The following is a 16,368-nucleotide window of genomic DNA, read 5'->3' as shown; positions in this document are numbered from 1 at the left end:
TGAAAATACACCTGGGAGATATCAGATAATACGCATAACATAACAGGGGAACCAACTCCCAACAAAGCCCTAGGGGTTGTGACGTCTCTGTTACGCGTATGGGTCCGGTGCTTTCAGTAGTACGGGCCCTTACTACCTTCCACACCTACTCGTAGTTATCTGATAGGATCGCTACAACACCCTAATAATACTCTCTAGCATAACCATACGCTCAATCCTCACACCCTAGAGGAAGGCTATATATCTCAAAGTTAGTTGGCTGACCCCACACCACTCATCCATGAAACTTCCACCAACCCTGCAACACTTGTGTATGCTAGCCATACATAACAGTGGAAACTATAAACAGTCGAATATATGATCCTACCCTAAGCCCTTCATCAAACAAGAACAGGAAATAAAGCCAGACCAAACATTCTCAGGCTATAAAATCATAGTTATGCATGACCATGATGCATACACTAAGTAACTACAGTAATGATGTTAATTCCATTAGAGAAGAACCCTAGGCTATTAGGCATCATATAATCAAGCAATTCTATCATGTAAAATCTTGAAGATCCCTAGCCTATCACTAGCATGTTGTTCTAACATATCACAATATCAAATAACAGTATGGTATTTTGGGGTCTACTTACTGGCTCCGGCTGATCGTACACATCGCATGCTCCTTGATTATTTTGAAAACCATTTAGAAAATCATTTTAAAATCTTTTCCCTTAGTTTGAGACTGGATTCACACGAGTGTTCCTCCAATTCACTCAAACCAAGGCTCTGATACCAACTTGTAATATCCAAATTTCACAAAAATTTAAAACTTTAAAAAAAATCCCAAATCATCACTTGTTTACAAAATAGTTTTTCCAAAACATGTCAAACATCAGAGTTTTTCCCAAAATCATAAACAAAACATGAGGAGGTGCACGATCAAGCCTTCACCTTCCCACGATCATCTGAGGTACCTGAAACATAACCCAAAACTATAAGACCAAAGCTTAGTGAGTTTCCCCCAAAATATCAACACAATACAAAACCAGAATAATAACAATAAATAGCACGCATACAGAGCATTCAGTCTGACTGGAACGCCCCACCGGCCTATAGTGTCACACCCCCAAACCAAGGATGGCGGAAACGTCCGGGGGTGGAGGACTTCATGTATAGTATCACAACAACGAGTATAATAGTGCTCAAAGTAAATACAACCATCATAAATATAATTGAAAATGTTACACCATAGTATATTTTTACATGTTTCAAAATCAATTACATTATGATGACAAAATGAATTGTTTGACGATTTAACGTCCCATCCTCAAGATGTTGTTGATTTCCTGTTTCACTGATTTCCTGAGTTCAGGTTATGAAGTATGTGGTAAACTCCCAATGAAATAAAACGCATGCCAATTTTATTGATATACTCTAGTTCATAGAGTTCAGGAAAGTTTGACCTTATATTAGGTCTATATTTCGTTAATGTAAGGAAAAACTTTGACGGTGTCACGACCCCTTGAATAGTGTAGTCTCTAAATTTGAAGGGTCGAATTTATGTATATGACGGGGCAATGTTCAAACGCACGCCAGGAGTTTGAGTCTGTAATGGTATGTCAGTAGTGTACACGCTACTCGTAGCGGGTGATGTTCCGTGGGCCATAGAATGAAGACATGAAAGTTTGCATTGCCCTAAACTTTGCCCTGGCTTCTGCCATTTGATGTTCAGTGTTTACCATGCGTCTTCTCTAACGCTGTTTGACGTTCTCGATACTCTCTAATCTCGGCTCGAGTTGCGGTCACTTCCCTTTGAAGGCTTTGATGTGTTCTTTGATCTGTTCGTGGCCTCCATCCAGGTGACGAAGGCGAATTGCAGCGATCTTCGTGGTAGCGCCAACCTCCATGATTTCGGCTGACCGTTGCTCGTGTTTGTACGCTCAAGTGAGTGATACGGCGTACCATTACAAGGAGAGCCCTGTCTACTAATCCTCCTCTGCTGAGGTTGTAGAAACCTCATCCATGTCATAGGGAGGGTATTAGCGTTGTTCCCAACTCCGTCTCTGTAAATCTACGGCTTATCGAGGTGTCGGACCATGGAAGCCTCGTCGGGGTCTTCTCCCATTTCTTCTTTTCCTTTGTTTTCCTTCGGTTTCTCTTCCTCTCGCTCCTCTTCCGAATTGTCTTCGGGGTCTTCCTCTATTATTTCTTTAGGATCCTCTTCGAAATCTTCTCTGATCCAACCACCATTTACCTGGTTAGGAAGAATAGGGTCTCTTGGTAGTTGAGCTCCCGTCATGTTGCTTGTGCGAGAATAGGGGTAGAAGAGATAATTAATAGGCGTCTAATCCTATAATTACTTATAGGGGTGATCCTCATTAGTCACGTCTATAATCACATAGTGCGTACCAGTTATACATAATCTGAGATAGAATAGACCTTCGAATAAATGACTCTACTCTAAGTCCACAACCAAACAAGGAACAGGAAGTAGAGCAATAGTCATAGATTCTGAGTCTATAATATCTTTAATTATGTATAACCTTAGCGTATGCACTCAGTCATTATAGACCTACTAATAGGGGTCTTTAGTTTTCACATAAGTTGGTTATAGATTCACCAAATACTCCTATAGTATTTTAATGTTTGTCTTATGTTTTCAATGTTTCCTTGTAGATAGAGTTGGTAAGTTTTTATACTTGTTTCAACGTCACAACCATTCCCGGGCATATGCTAATCACTTCTGGGATAGACATAGTTGATCAGGCTATGTCATTCCCAGACCTGACTATACATCCCCAAGCCTACTTGTGTCGTTCAACAATCACCACTTTTGTTTTGTTCTAGTATGATGCTGACCTTAGTATGTATGCATGCATGTATACTTTTAAAAAGAAACTATTTATTTCTAAAAGTATAGTTATTTGAAAATGTTTAATCAGAGACTTTAGTCCCGATGCGTTTATAGTTTGTATATCTTATGTGGTTCGATATACTTAGTTCACTATAAACAATGCTCTGATACCAATCTATCACACCCCCAAACCAAGGATGGCGGAAACGTCCGGGGGTGGAGGACTTCATGTATAGTATCACAACAACGATTATAATAGTGCTCAAAGTAAATACAACCATCATAAATATAATTGAAAAGGTTACACCATAGTATATGTTTACATGTTTCAAAATCAATTACATTATGATGACAAAATGAACTGTTTGACCATTTAACGTCCCATCCTCAAGATGTTGTTGATTTCTTGTTTCACTGATTTCCTGAGAATACAAGTAGTTTTGAAAAAGTGTCAACAATTAAGTTGGTGAGTTCATAAGAGTTTTATTTGAGAAAGAAGCTGTTTTCCTTGTAAAAGCGATAGAGTATGATTTTAGAAAATCCAATATTTTCTTTATTAAGTGTGAAATAAAAACTCCTATGTTATGCAATAATGTACCCTAGAAAGACCCGTAGATTCCTTCTATAATCACCCAGTGTATATAAGTTATATAAAATGTAAGTTAAATAAACCATCGAATATAATGGGTCTGCCCTAGGTCCACAACCAAACAAGGAACAGGAAGTAAGGCGGGCCCACCAATTCTAAGTCGATCACAACTCAATTTTATATAACTCTAACATGTACACTTAGCAATTATAGCTGAAAACTAACAATTCTAAATGATATGTAGTTTTAATACCATAAAACCATTTTGTGTAAACCCGGTACTTTGTATTCGTACCCCGTTTATATGAAAAACCGGTACTTTGTAATGTACCCCTTTTTGTATAAACCCGGTACTTTGTATTCGTACCCCATTTATGTGAAAACCCGGTACTTTCTAATATACCCCTTTTTGTATAAACCCGGTACTTTGTATTCGTACCCCATTTATATGAAAACCCGGTACTTTGTATTCGTACCCCATTTATATGAAAACCCGGTACTTTGTAATGTACCCCTTTTTGTATAAACCCGGTACTTTGTATTCGTACCCCATTTATATGAAAACCCGGTAATTTGTAATGTACCCCTTTTTGTATAAACCCGGTACTTTGTATTCGTACCCCATTTATACGAAAACCCGGTACTTTGTAGTGTACCCATTTTTGTATAAACCCGGTACTTTGTGTTCGTACCCCATTTATATGAAAACCTTTTGTAATGAGTTCGTAATATAAATGAAACATAAACTATACCTATTATAGTTTATCATAATGTTTGTAATGTATATGCAACCTAACTATACCTATTATAGTTTAGCATATTTGTTTGTGGTGTATAATAGACTTTACTATACTTATTATAGTTTATTATAATTATTTGTAGTGGTAGTAACCCTTTGTATATGATTCATACCTTTAAACTAAGGTAAATAATATGTACTATCAGCAACATGTATTCAAATAATACTACACACATTGCTCAGCAAGTTACAAGGTGTAAATACGATTGTTAACTATTTTATAGTTTTTAACTTTTCTGCATTGTTTTAAAAATATCATAGAAAAATCATACGAAGTCGAAAACTGAATCCGTAAACTTTGAGAATTCATAAAATGTGTCTAGTTTACTCATAATTTTTATTATAATTTTTAGAAGTCTTTAACTTGTGTGAAAACGTTCATATTCACAGACTGGCCCGAATTCGTTTTTGAAATGATAGGCAGTTTTGTAAAAATCACCATAAATCGTAGAAAAATCGTATGAAGATGTGCAAGTAGTCATTTTAAAGGTATGAACCTGAAATATTTGCATATTAAACAGTTTTGAAAGATATTAAGTTTAAGATGGTCAAAACAGTCTGTGAATGGAACTAAACTTTCCTGATGAAAGCTGTTGTTTGAATTTAGTTAAGTTTTTGGTATTTTAACTTGTATTCCCCCCCCCCCCTAAAACTTGAAGAAAACATGAAAATGTAGGGGTATGAACTCACCTTGAGTGATTTCAGTAGATGGATGATGAAGAAAAGAAGTGTTCAACTCAAGAACACTTAGAAGATGCTTGAAGATTCGAAGATCTAACAACAAATATGATGATATTTGTGTAAGGAATTCTTGATTTGAGTGAAGAAGTGTAAGATAATCAAGTGTAGAATGAAGTTACTTACCAAGAGTGGATGAGAAGTTCAAAACTTCCTGGAGAATCTCGAAATCTTGGAGAGAATATAAGAGGAAGTAAAAGTGTATCTTGGGAGGAGGAGAGTGGGGTTTTATAGATGGAAGAGTGAGGGATTAGAGAGTGGCTGATGGAAGAGATTTGATGGAGGTATGGAAAGATCTCGACTTGACTAGAGCAAGGTGGGAATAGTGACATGGAGTGGGTATGGGAGGTTGCTTGTGTCATAGATTTATGGAAAAGTCAACACTCCACCTAAAAATCTTATCCAATAGATTTTATTTTTTAGACTAAGATTTTCTCCCAAAAGTGACTAAAGTATGATTATATAGGGTCTCATATGCAAAAATGCGAGTTTGGGTGAAAATCCCGCGTGAAGATCACGAAAAACGGGCTTAAAAGGAAGTCGTGGTCGAAAACCGGGTGGAAAATGGGAATCTGCGAAGCTTCTCGGATTGGGCCGAAGGTTCGGTCCCCAACAGTCAAGGACCGAAGGTGAAAGGAAGCGAAAGGAGGTTCGGTCCGAAGGGACCTTCGAGTTCGGTCCTCCGAGGTTCGGGTTCGGTACAACAGAGTTCGGTCTTCCAGTAGTTCGGTTCAGCAGCTTCGGGTTCGGCCCCTATAGAGAGGCTTCGGCCCTAATAGAGAGTTTCGGTTCTAGAGAGGCTTCGGCCCTATATGGCTATTTTTCAAGGTATCTTCCCGTTTCGAGCGGTTTTTCACCAAGTTAAGTGTCGGGATGACCCGAATGATTATAAAAGGTTGAAAGAAGTTTTGAGAGAGATTTGGGAGAGATTTTTGATAGAGAGAGATAGAGTGAAAGAGATTGAGAGAGATTTCGTTTGCGACCTTTTTGAGTGTTTGGCTTCGTAACGCAAGGTTCGTAAATCCCGTTAAGCCTCGTTATGAATGTTATACGCCATCGAGGGGCATGGAATAATGTTTTGTCGAGTAGTTTCATCACTTACCCTGATTAGGTTTTAGAATTTCCGAACACGTGAAAAATCTAAGTGATACTTTGTATTAAGATCGCGAGTTGTACAATAGGAAACATAACGGAAACCCTAATATACAAGGGTTAACGGAGTTGACCGGTTTGACTTGTTGACTTTATTTGACTTTGACTTGACCGGAAATTGACGGTTGTCACATACAGTCTACCTGGTACGCTCACAGAACCTTCAGTATGACTGGTACGCCACAACGGGCCTTCAACCCATCTAGACCGTCTCCGGGCCTTCAGCCTGACTGATACGCCCTGGGTATGTTGGCCTTCAGCACAAAGCAGATCCGCATCAACCCACCCACTCATACATTGTGTCGACACACACACACACACACACACACACATATATATATATATATATATATATATATATATATATATATATATATAACAGATAACCATACAATTAACCAGCCAATAACAAACAGACAGATCTTGCAGATCACTACGATATTCAATCATGCAATAATCAGGATAACAATCCAAAAGGGTCGGCCTTGGTGCCTTCGACCCAACAAGTATAGTGAGGAACACTCACCTCGCAAATTGAGTGGAACTGATGAGGCTTGACTCCGAATCTCAGCTCTCTACACGATGCCTAGTTCCATCAAATAACCAATTTTTCATAAGAATCCCAGAATAAATAAAACACTCTCAAGGTCAAACTTGGTTAAAGTCAACGGTCAAGGTCAACAGTCCATGTTGACCCAACACGCTGTGTTCCCTCTTGACCACGCTGTGTTCTGCGAACAAATCAATCGATGGGAAAACTTCGGACAACACGCCGTGTTCACCAGATATCCAACAACTTAAGACATTCAGCTGCCTTTTCGACCCCAAGAGCTCCAAAGCTCAGTTCTGGACTAGGAATGCGATTAGGAAGGATAAAGTTTCTAACTTTATCCTTTGGGACTGCCAAAAGATCCAAAAATCCAAACTACATGCTTAACCATGCAAGGGCTTAACCATAAAGTCCTTAATCCTTAAGATCCAAAGTCCCTTCCTTCCAGAAGTGGTTCAACCATGTAAACCGTTCCAAATATTGGTGATTTTCAAGACATGCATGTCCAATGCATGTCTTGAACCCATATTAGGTAAAAAAGAGGATTCATGACCTACTTTCTATGCATGATATCAAAGCTTTGGTTGAAACCATATCCAGGCCACTACAAGGTCTCCTTGACCTGGAGATTCATAAAGTTGCAAACTTTATGAGATCCCTCCAATGCATCAACCCATAACAAAGAGAAAATGGGACATAACTTAAGATCTAGTGACTATGAATGGTAAAAATCGAAACTTGGACACTTACAATGGTCCAGGAGAGTGCTATACTGAAGTATGATGTTTGCAAGTTAAATCCTTGCTTCCTTCTTTCACATTCTTCCTTCAAACACCAACTATCGTCACAAATGGGAGAGGAAAAGATTAGGGTTTCTTTTTGAGCTTGAGAGGGCAGATGTAGGCTGATGGTGGATAAACCCTAGCCCCCATATTCCATTAAATAGGGAAATGAACCTGAAATATTAGGGTTTCATACAAAGTGCTCAACACGCCGTGTTCAGAGGGAAAACACGCCGTGTTGCTCAACCAAAACACACGCCTTTTAATGTCTAGACACGGCGTGTTGGTGCCTCCAACACGCCGTGTCTAAACCCCAAGATTACAACTACTTGACTAATTATCATGAAATGGAATGAGTTAGAAGTACCTGGACGTTGGGATGTTACAAATTCTTTGTTTATGTTTGGGTTATATTTTCAATAATTGTCATATGTCATTTGCATGCCATGAATCATTAGTGATTTAGTGAGGGGTTGTTTCTCATATAGCGGATCCCAAGTGTTTCGCTGTTATTATGCTTTTGGTCGAGATTGGTTCAGGGGTATTGTGTGGAAGGTTTATGGCCAGGATTTTGCGGGCTAGTTCTCCAGTATCGTCAGTATTTGGTGGTTGTAGCAGTCGTGCTTGGTTGGACTTTGGGGGTGCTAAGGGAAGTAGTCTATTGCTGAGGTTTTGGTCTGAGCATCTGCTCTTTGGACTTCAAGATTTGAGTATGGTATCATTTTTAAAGCATCAGGGGTTATCAGTTTTGCTGGGATTCAGGAAGTGTTCAACTGGTCTTCAGGGGTTATGCAGTCTTTTGGGTTTGGTTAGTGATGGATCACTAGCATTGGTAAGCACAGGTTGTCAGAAGTTCAATCATTGGAAGGTAAGAAGGATTGGGAAATCCTTCAAATCTTGTGTGTTGTAAGAGTTGATTCGAATCAAAGTGGGGGAGAACCATTCAGGTATTTATGAGCAGAAGCAGGTGTGGAACTAGGGTGAGTTTCGCATCCCCATTGGGGAGGAAGGTGGCCCGAGTGGCCATCTGAATTGAGTATTATGTGAGTGGGAGTTCGGGAAACTTCTTAGCATTTGGTTTGTGCTTTCTTGGTGTGAGATAACAGGCCTTGGTGGACCCAGGTTAGGGTTCTAGTCATGACCCGAGTTCAGCTTGGGTGTTTGGTCGAATGCATGCTCGACTCTGGATGTGTTCGGATTGATAGATTGGCGGTAAGACCATGGGCGGCGGTTGTGGCAAGGTGGAAGTGTTGTAAGACTACGGGGTGGCTCGTAGCATTCACTAGTTAGCAGATAGTGTAGAAGTGTTGTAAGACTGTGGGGTGGCCGATAGCATTCACTAGTGGGCAGTTAGTGTGGAAATGTTGTAAGACTGCGAGGCGGCCCGTAGCATTCACCGGTCCCTGTGAAGCGGTGATATTGTGGCAAATCCATGATTTTCTCATGGATTCTTCAGATGGTTTAGGCTAGGGTGGGTCTGTTCGCAAGCTTGTGGGAGGGCCACAACATGTTTGGAACAAGATGGTAGGTCGTGGGAGACCGGGTATGATGTAAGACTACAGTGGGTCTTGTAGTGCTCAGTTTAGCATTGGGCTTGGTGACGAGATGGTTTGGGTAATTATTTCCAGTGGAGGCGTTCTTTTAGAAGTTGCGTGGGGCAAATGTGTGAGTGTATTTTGGCTCAACAACCGGGCAGGAATCTGGTATCTCAGTTACTTGGCAGACAAGTTGGGACCAGGGAGGTCTCAGCTGCTTTTGGGAAAGGAGGTAGCATGATGTTTTAGACAATATCAGTGATTTGGGATTCGTGTGTGTGGAGTAGCTTGTTGTTCGGGAAATGATAAGTCACTTGCAGTTTGGATTAAATAATCACAAAGTAAGTGATTTGACCCTGTTGCGCAACTCTCGTTTGAGTCTAACCGTTGCGGGGATGAATCTTCTACTCAAAGGATTATCTAAGCCTTCTGTCAAGCATAAGTTCTCTGCAGTTGTTCATGTCTAGTGACTTTATTTCCATTGGTCACATCAAGATAATCAGGGTTGGAAGTGTTTGTTTTAGTCTCTTATTCGATAAGGAATTTGCATGGTAATGATTCAGCGTGGGCGGTTTGTCAGGGAGTCAGACCAATGTAGATTTCAGGTTTTGGAAAGGTAGAAGTGGTTTTCTGCAGAGGCTAAAGGTTTATTCTTCTTCGGGTTGGAAGTTTTTGTTTGGGTTCGGTTGTTTTGGGAAGGTCGTTTTATGCGCAAAATTTTTGGTTGCGTTCCTCAGATTGTTTGGTATGATCTAAGTGTTAATAAGGAGCGATTTTGAGGAAGAAATCTAATTTAAGTTGGGGAGAGTTGTAACACTCGGTTTTAGATTTGCTTCATTTTTTCGGGGCTGCGGCCAAATCATCAGTTGTCATGAGGCTTAGGGCCTTGGGAAGAAAGGATTTGGCCTTTCTTGGATGTGGGTGCTATGGTTTAAGTGATCCAAGTGGTTGATGGTGTCTTCGGAGGCCAAGGGTATAATCGTAATTTGATAACTCGGTCTTTTATGAATTTTAGGTTTTTGTTCGGGAAGTTTTAAGGCGTTCGTAAGTTTTTAGAAACGTAGGGCTTCTCGCCACCTTTCCTTGGATATAAGGTTCGTTGGAAACGGACCTAAGATGAGGAAGTTATGGCAATTTGAAATTATTGACAGAAATGGCCCCTAATGGAAAAGAATGGCAATTTGGTCCCATGTGTGGATGGTTAGTGGCACGTGTCTGGGTAAGTACGCCCAGCGTAAGCTGGAGGTACGCCTAACATAATGAGTAGAGTGCCAAATCCTAATTTTTAGGGTTTGGGCACTATTTAAGCATCCTTATGAGCTCAAGGTTCTTTCATTTCTCAGCCTCTATTGACTTCTAGCCTCATTTCGGAAAGCCTAACCTCTCATTGAGTGTTTGAGAGATCTAAGTGTGTATTTGGTGTGATTTTGCTCATTTTCAAGGAAAGGTTACCTGGTGCTACCTTGTGGTTCAAAGAAAGACTTATAGATCCAGACTTTTGGCTTCATTTCCAGCTCATTTAAGGTATCAAGTTCATACGTTGGCTTCTTGTTATGCTTTATGGTTTTAGGCTATATTTGTGCTTATTTATGGGTTTTAAGTCCTCCTTGTGAGTTTGAGCCACTCCACGAGCTAAGATTGCTAGATCTTGCCCTTTCTGAGTTTATAAGTTCGTAAAAATGGTATCTTGCTCATTGCTATTGGTCCATGCATGTTCAAGTTGAGTTAGAATGGGTCTTAATGGATTAAGATGGTTGTTGGGTCCCAATACGTCTTGCAAATGCATAAAGGTGCCGACTTTATGCATTAAGAGTTTAATTTTTAGGTTCTCTGAAGTTTGGGTGCAAAGTGCTTAAGTGGTTAAGCCGAAAAATCAGTTTTGGAGTGAGCGTAACCGGACGTACGCCCAGCGTACCTGGATTTGGTCGCAACCAGGTTTCGTCGAGTACGCCCAACGTAGCTGAGCGTACGCCCCGCGTACGACGTTCAGCTAGGTTTTGGTACTTTTGTGTTTGTGGGCTTTGCATCTTGGGCCACTTCCTTGGACTAGTTGCTTTGGGCCTTTTGGGCCATCTGAGATCAAGTTTTGGGCTAAGGGAATTATTGGGCTTAGGATAAGGCCCATATGGGGGTTGGGCCCAATTTGGAAAATTGGGCCATTAATGGGCCTTTGTAGATCTTTTGGTTTTGGGCTTTTTGGTTATTGGATTTGGGCCTCAGTTTTGGTTCAAGTTGGGCCAGGGGTAAAATGGTCAATTTACCCCAAGTATTGATTATGGACCATATATTGGAACCCAGTCGCTAATTGGGTGTTATTTTGTTCCAATAGCTCGGGGAGGCGTCAGGGCAGTAGCTAGGGATTTCTTTCAGTGAGCTTCAGCATTCGAGGTGAGTCTCCTCACTGTTCTATGGGTCGAAGGCACTAATATCGACCTATTTGGTTCATGTATTATAGGAAGACCCGGGGGTGACCCTTGGCATTTTGTATGAAAGACCAGGAGGTGGATCCTGGCAAATTGTATGCAAGACCAAGTCTGAACTCTGGCAGTTAATTAGTTAAGTAGTGTAGCTTGTATGCTAGTTGTCTTTGTGATGCTTGCATGGAAGACCAGGAGGTGGCTCCTGGCACTTGTCTGTAAGACCCAGGGTTTTGTACCCCGGCCTGGCATGGAAGACCATGATACGACTCATGGCATGATGGAAAGACTGTGGTTGGCACATATCACTTTTATTGATTTTTGGATATGTATGACATGTATGGCTCGTTTGATATGTATGGTATGTGGTAGTTGGGGAACTTACTAAGCTTTGTGCTTACAGTTTGTGGTTTATGGTTTCAGGTACTTTCTGTTCGAAAGGGAAGGGCCCGGCTTGATCACAGCGCATAGACCCGTGTTTTCTGCAGTGTGTGATTTTGGGAATAAACTCTGATAATTGTTTTATTTTGAAATGCTTTTAAATGTTTGAATAAACGTTACATGAGTGTTTTGATCATAATAAAAATGAAATTTTTACACTATGATTTTCGGGATGTTACTAACTATTAATTAAATAATATGATTTCCAATCAATATATTATTTCCATAATACATTAATAAATCATTCATTTCAATTTATTAATCAAATAATAAATTATTCCTCTTCCTCAATAGGTCATCCTGTCTAGTTGCTAGTTTTGATGGCAACCCAAAAGGACTATGCTACTATTAATTCAAGTATATGACAATTATAGTTATGGGCTTAGACACCTAATCCATCAATTCTGAGATGATAATATATTATAATCTTTAAACGGAGATATGTAATTCGTGGTTTACAAATCAGTTGTGCATTGATGATGTGTAAACGCATCAGTAACTTGATGTTATAAAACATATTGTTGTGCATTATTTGGTGAGTAAATAGCACAACCATATAAGTCAAAGTTTATCTGCTCCTTTTTGCCTTAACGGGAAAAGCGATATCTTGGGCCCCTCAATGATTTGGTGTTGACTTATATTGTCGGGCCCGACCAAGACTAAATTCATGTGTTTGATTAGTAGTTTTTTGTCATTACAAATCATAAATCCGGAAACAAATTATTGGAAAATGAGATTGATTCTGTTCCATGGTGTTTGTCCATATGATATATTGCAGAACGGAGGATAATATGATCACTTATCTTAGGACACGGAATTGACTAGGTCAGAGTTCGACATCGACTTTGAGAGCTACAATTTGCTAATCGATTTAGAAGTTATACTGGCAACTATATTATTAGACTTATCCAAGTAGGAGACTGTTGAATTAGGTGTCTAAGCTCATAACTATAATTGGTATATACTTGAATTGATAGTAGCACAATCCTTTTGGGTTGCCCTCAAAACTAGCAACTAGACATGATGACTTTTGGAGAGAGATGTTGAATTTATTATTTGATTAATAAATTGAAATAAATAATTTGTTAATATATTATGAGAATAATATATTAATAAGAAGTTATAATATTTAATTAATATTTAATCATAAATTAATTGGAATTAATTTTGGGATTGAAAGAATTAATTAAAAGTACAGGGTCTAGAGTGTAATTGTTTAATAGTTGAACAAGAGGCTCCAGAACCTTCCTAGGGAAGGCTTGGACGGTTTCATAAGGATATTCTAGGGTTTCTAGAATATCCCATGTGGATGATTAAGGAGGTGGATAATTACCTAATTTGAAATAATAATATTATATTCAAATTGGGGTTATCTAGGGCATCCTATCTGCACTATAAATAAACCCTTAAGCCTTAGGAATTTCGACCACCTGAAACCCTAGAATGATAGCCGAAATTCTAAAGCTTCTTCCCCTCTTTTCTCTCTCATCCTCTTGCTTGTATTGGGTGTGATCTATTAGAGGCGTGACACTTGTGACACTTGCTCTCAAAGTTACAAGAAGACTAGGATTTCATTGTTATTGCTATATAACAATCAATGTATGTTTTCCTAACCTTATTTTAGTGCTTTCGAAAATATACTAGTAGTATTAGGGTTTTCCATTTGATGTTCAAAAGTTGTATGTTCAATTAAAGAAAACATAAATCAAGAATTAGGGTTGCATGCACACATAGGTTTTTTGTTTGTTATGCTCAAAACCCTTGAAAAACAAGGTGTTATAGACAATTTGTTGTTTGGCAAGACATATTGTAGATCTTACATCGCAAAAGTAAGACAACTAAGACTTGGACTTGGGGATGCTGAGGCACTTCGTAATTATTTTTTCCGTATGCAAAAAAAGGAGTTCAAATGTTCTCTACGTGATTGATATAGATGATGAAGGTGTTATGTGAAATGTTTTTTGGGCAGATTCAAGGTCTAGGGAAGCTTACGAGTCATTCCGAGATGTTATTTCATTTGATAGCACATATTTGACTAACAAATATAATATGTCGTTTGCGTTTTTTATTGGAGTAAAACTACCTTATTTAGATAATCTATCTTATTTAGATGTGGTTTGCTTTCACAAGAGGATACATAAACGTATCTATGGTTACTCAAGTCATGGTTAAAATGCATGAATGGACGGGCACCAAATGCAATAATAACATATCAAGTCAATCAATGCAAGGAGTTGTGGCGTAGGAATTCCCTGAATCTCATCATCGTCTTTGTCTTTGGCATATTATGAAAAACATTCCTGAAAAATTAAGTAGGCTGGCTCCATATAAAGTAATAAATAAGACTCTACAAACCCTTGTATATGAGTCTACGAACATTCAAGAGTTTGAAGATGGGTGGTGCAAGCTGGTTGAAAATTACGCACTTGAAAAAAATGAGTGGTTATGTTCTTTATTTAACGATTGAGGGTGTTGGGTGCCGATATATGTAAAAGAAAACTTTTCGACAGGGATGTCTATTACACAAAGAAGTGAAAGCATGAATTATTTTTTTATGCGTATGTTAATTCTAAAACCTCCTGACGACAATTTGTTGAACAATATGACAACACGCTGAAAAGCAAGATTGAGAAAGAAACTAAGGCTAATTTTGAGTCGCTTAATTCTTCATATAAATTAGTAACATGGTTTTATTTTGAGAGACAGTTTCACGATACATACACAAATGCAAATTTTAAGTTGTTTCAAGATGAGTTACGAGGTACATTGTTTTGCAATTCTTCATTGGACAAAGTGTATGGTGCACGATATGTATTTCATGTAAAAAATGTTGTGGATGGAAACATAGAGATTTAAATAAAAAAAAGTTGTTTATACAGTTAGTTATGATGAGAGTGCATGTGATATATAATGCTCTTGTCGTTTGTATGAGTTTTGCGGAATTATTTGTAAGCATATAGTGAAGATATTGATTGAGAAGGATGTAAAGAAATTTCCACGATATATTTTGTCTCGATGGAGGAAAGATGTGAAGCATGGACACTACTTAGTGATAAATTGTTATGCAGATTTGATGAGTGGTGAAAACGCTAAACTATTTGACCACTTGTGTTCCAATTTTTATGAGGTTGCACATATTTCTAATTCTCGCGAAAAGTGTGAATACTTGCTAAGTTGTATAAATATGGCTAAAGAAAAGTTAAATGATGATTTAATTTGGGGTTGTAGTAGTAACATAAATTTGATAGTCATTTATGGAATAGTTTTGATTTTTTTTAGGATCAAAAGATTCTACAAGAAGATGAGAAAAAGGGCATATTGGTCCTTTTATTATGTTTATGGGGTTTGCCTAATATTGTATACTTCTAATGGGTAATTTTCTTAAATTTCCTATGATATATACCGATAGAGTTTTACATGATACATACAAATGGAAGCAAGAATAACAATTCACTTTCAAAATAGAACCAAGAATGGCAATGCACTTTCAAAATGGAACCAAAAATAGCAATGCACTTTCAAAACAAAAAATACACAACATTGATATGCTATCCTTCGGGGTCTGTATCTGATTCGATATCTAACCAAAATATGTATTTGTATAGTCTAAAATGAAGTACAAACTCTAAATTACATACTGGAAAAATAATCAAGTAATTCTGACTTCATATGAGTGAGTTATGCGCATTTTAAAAAGCAGGACATATTGCAAAAAAAAAAGTGTTGAAACAGAAAATACACAACATTGATATAAAGTCTTCTGATACCTATATATGATTCAATATCTAACCAAAATATGTGTTTGTACACTCCTTAATGAATTAAAAACACCAAATTACATGCTGGAAGAAAATTCAAGTAATTCTGACTTCATATGAGTGAGTTATGCACAATCTAACTCAAGGGCATTTTGTGCAGATTTACAAAATGGAACCTTTGGCCATTTTTGTCCAGGTTTACAAAATACAATTCAAGGTGTTGGGGTACAAAGTTATCCATGTATGACTTTGTAAATGGGTTGACTTTTGTAGACCCACTTGCATGTTGTGCATTAGCCTTATGACATGAGATAGAGAGTGAGAGAGAGACATGTAAACACCTCTATATAAGGTGGGTTCATTCCACATGTAGAGGTGTGCTTGAGAGGTGTAAAAGTTGAGTGTGTAAGTGTGTGTTATTTATGTAGATTTAGATCTAGATCCTTTTTTGTAACACCATACATATTCAATACATCTCTTAAACACCCAAATCACCATGTTCATTGTGTATTCTTTACTTCCGCATGCCAAACCATGTTCTTAATTCACATCAATTGGTATCAGAGCGGGTCTTCGAAGATCAACATGATTTTTTGAAGAACGATTCTCGGTTTGGCAAAATTTGTCACAATTAGAGCATTTTTGGTGAGTCTCTCTCTATGATCTTTCTTAATCTTTTTGAATCATGCTTTACGTTTTTGAAATTTGATCGATTTGTTTCGTTGAATCTAATTTTTTTTTTTACCTCGTTGGTGATTCAAGAAA

Source organism: Lactuca virosa, chromosome 5 (genome assembly GCF_052849685.1).
Source record: "Lactuca virosa cultivar CGN04683 chromosome 5, Lactuca_virosa_CGN04683_v6, whole genome shotgun sequence".
NCBI classification, from domain to species: domain Eukaryota; kingdom Viridiplantae; phylum Streptophyta; class Magnoliopsida; order Asterales; family Asteraceae; genus Lactuca; species Lactuca virosa.
The sequence above is the reverse complement of the archived record's forward strand: the minus strand, read 5'-3'. Positions refer to the sequence as shown.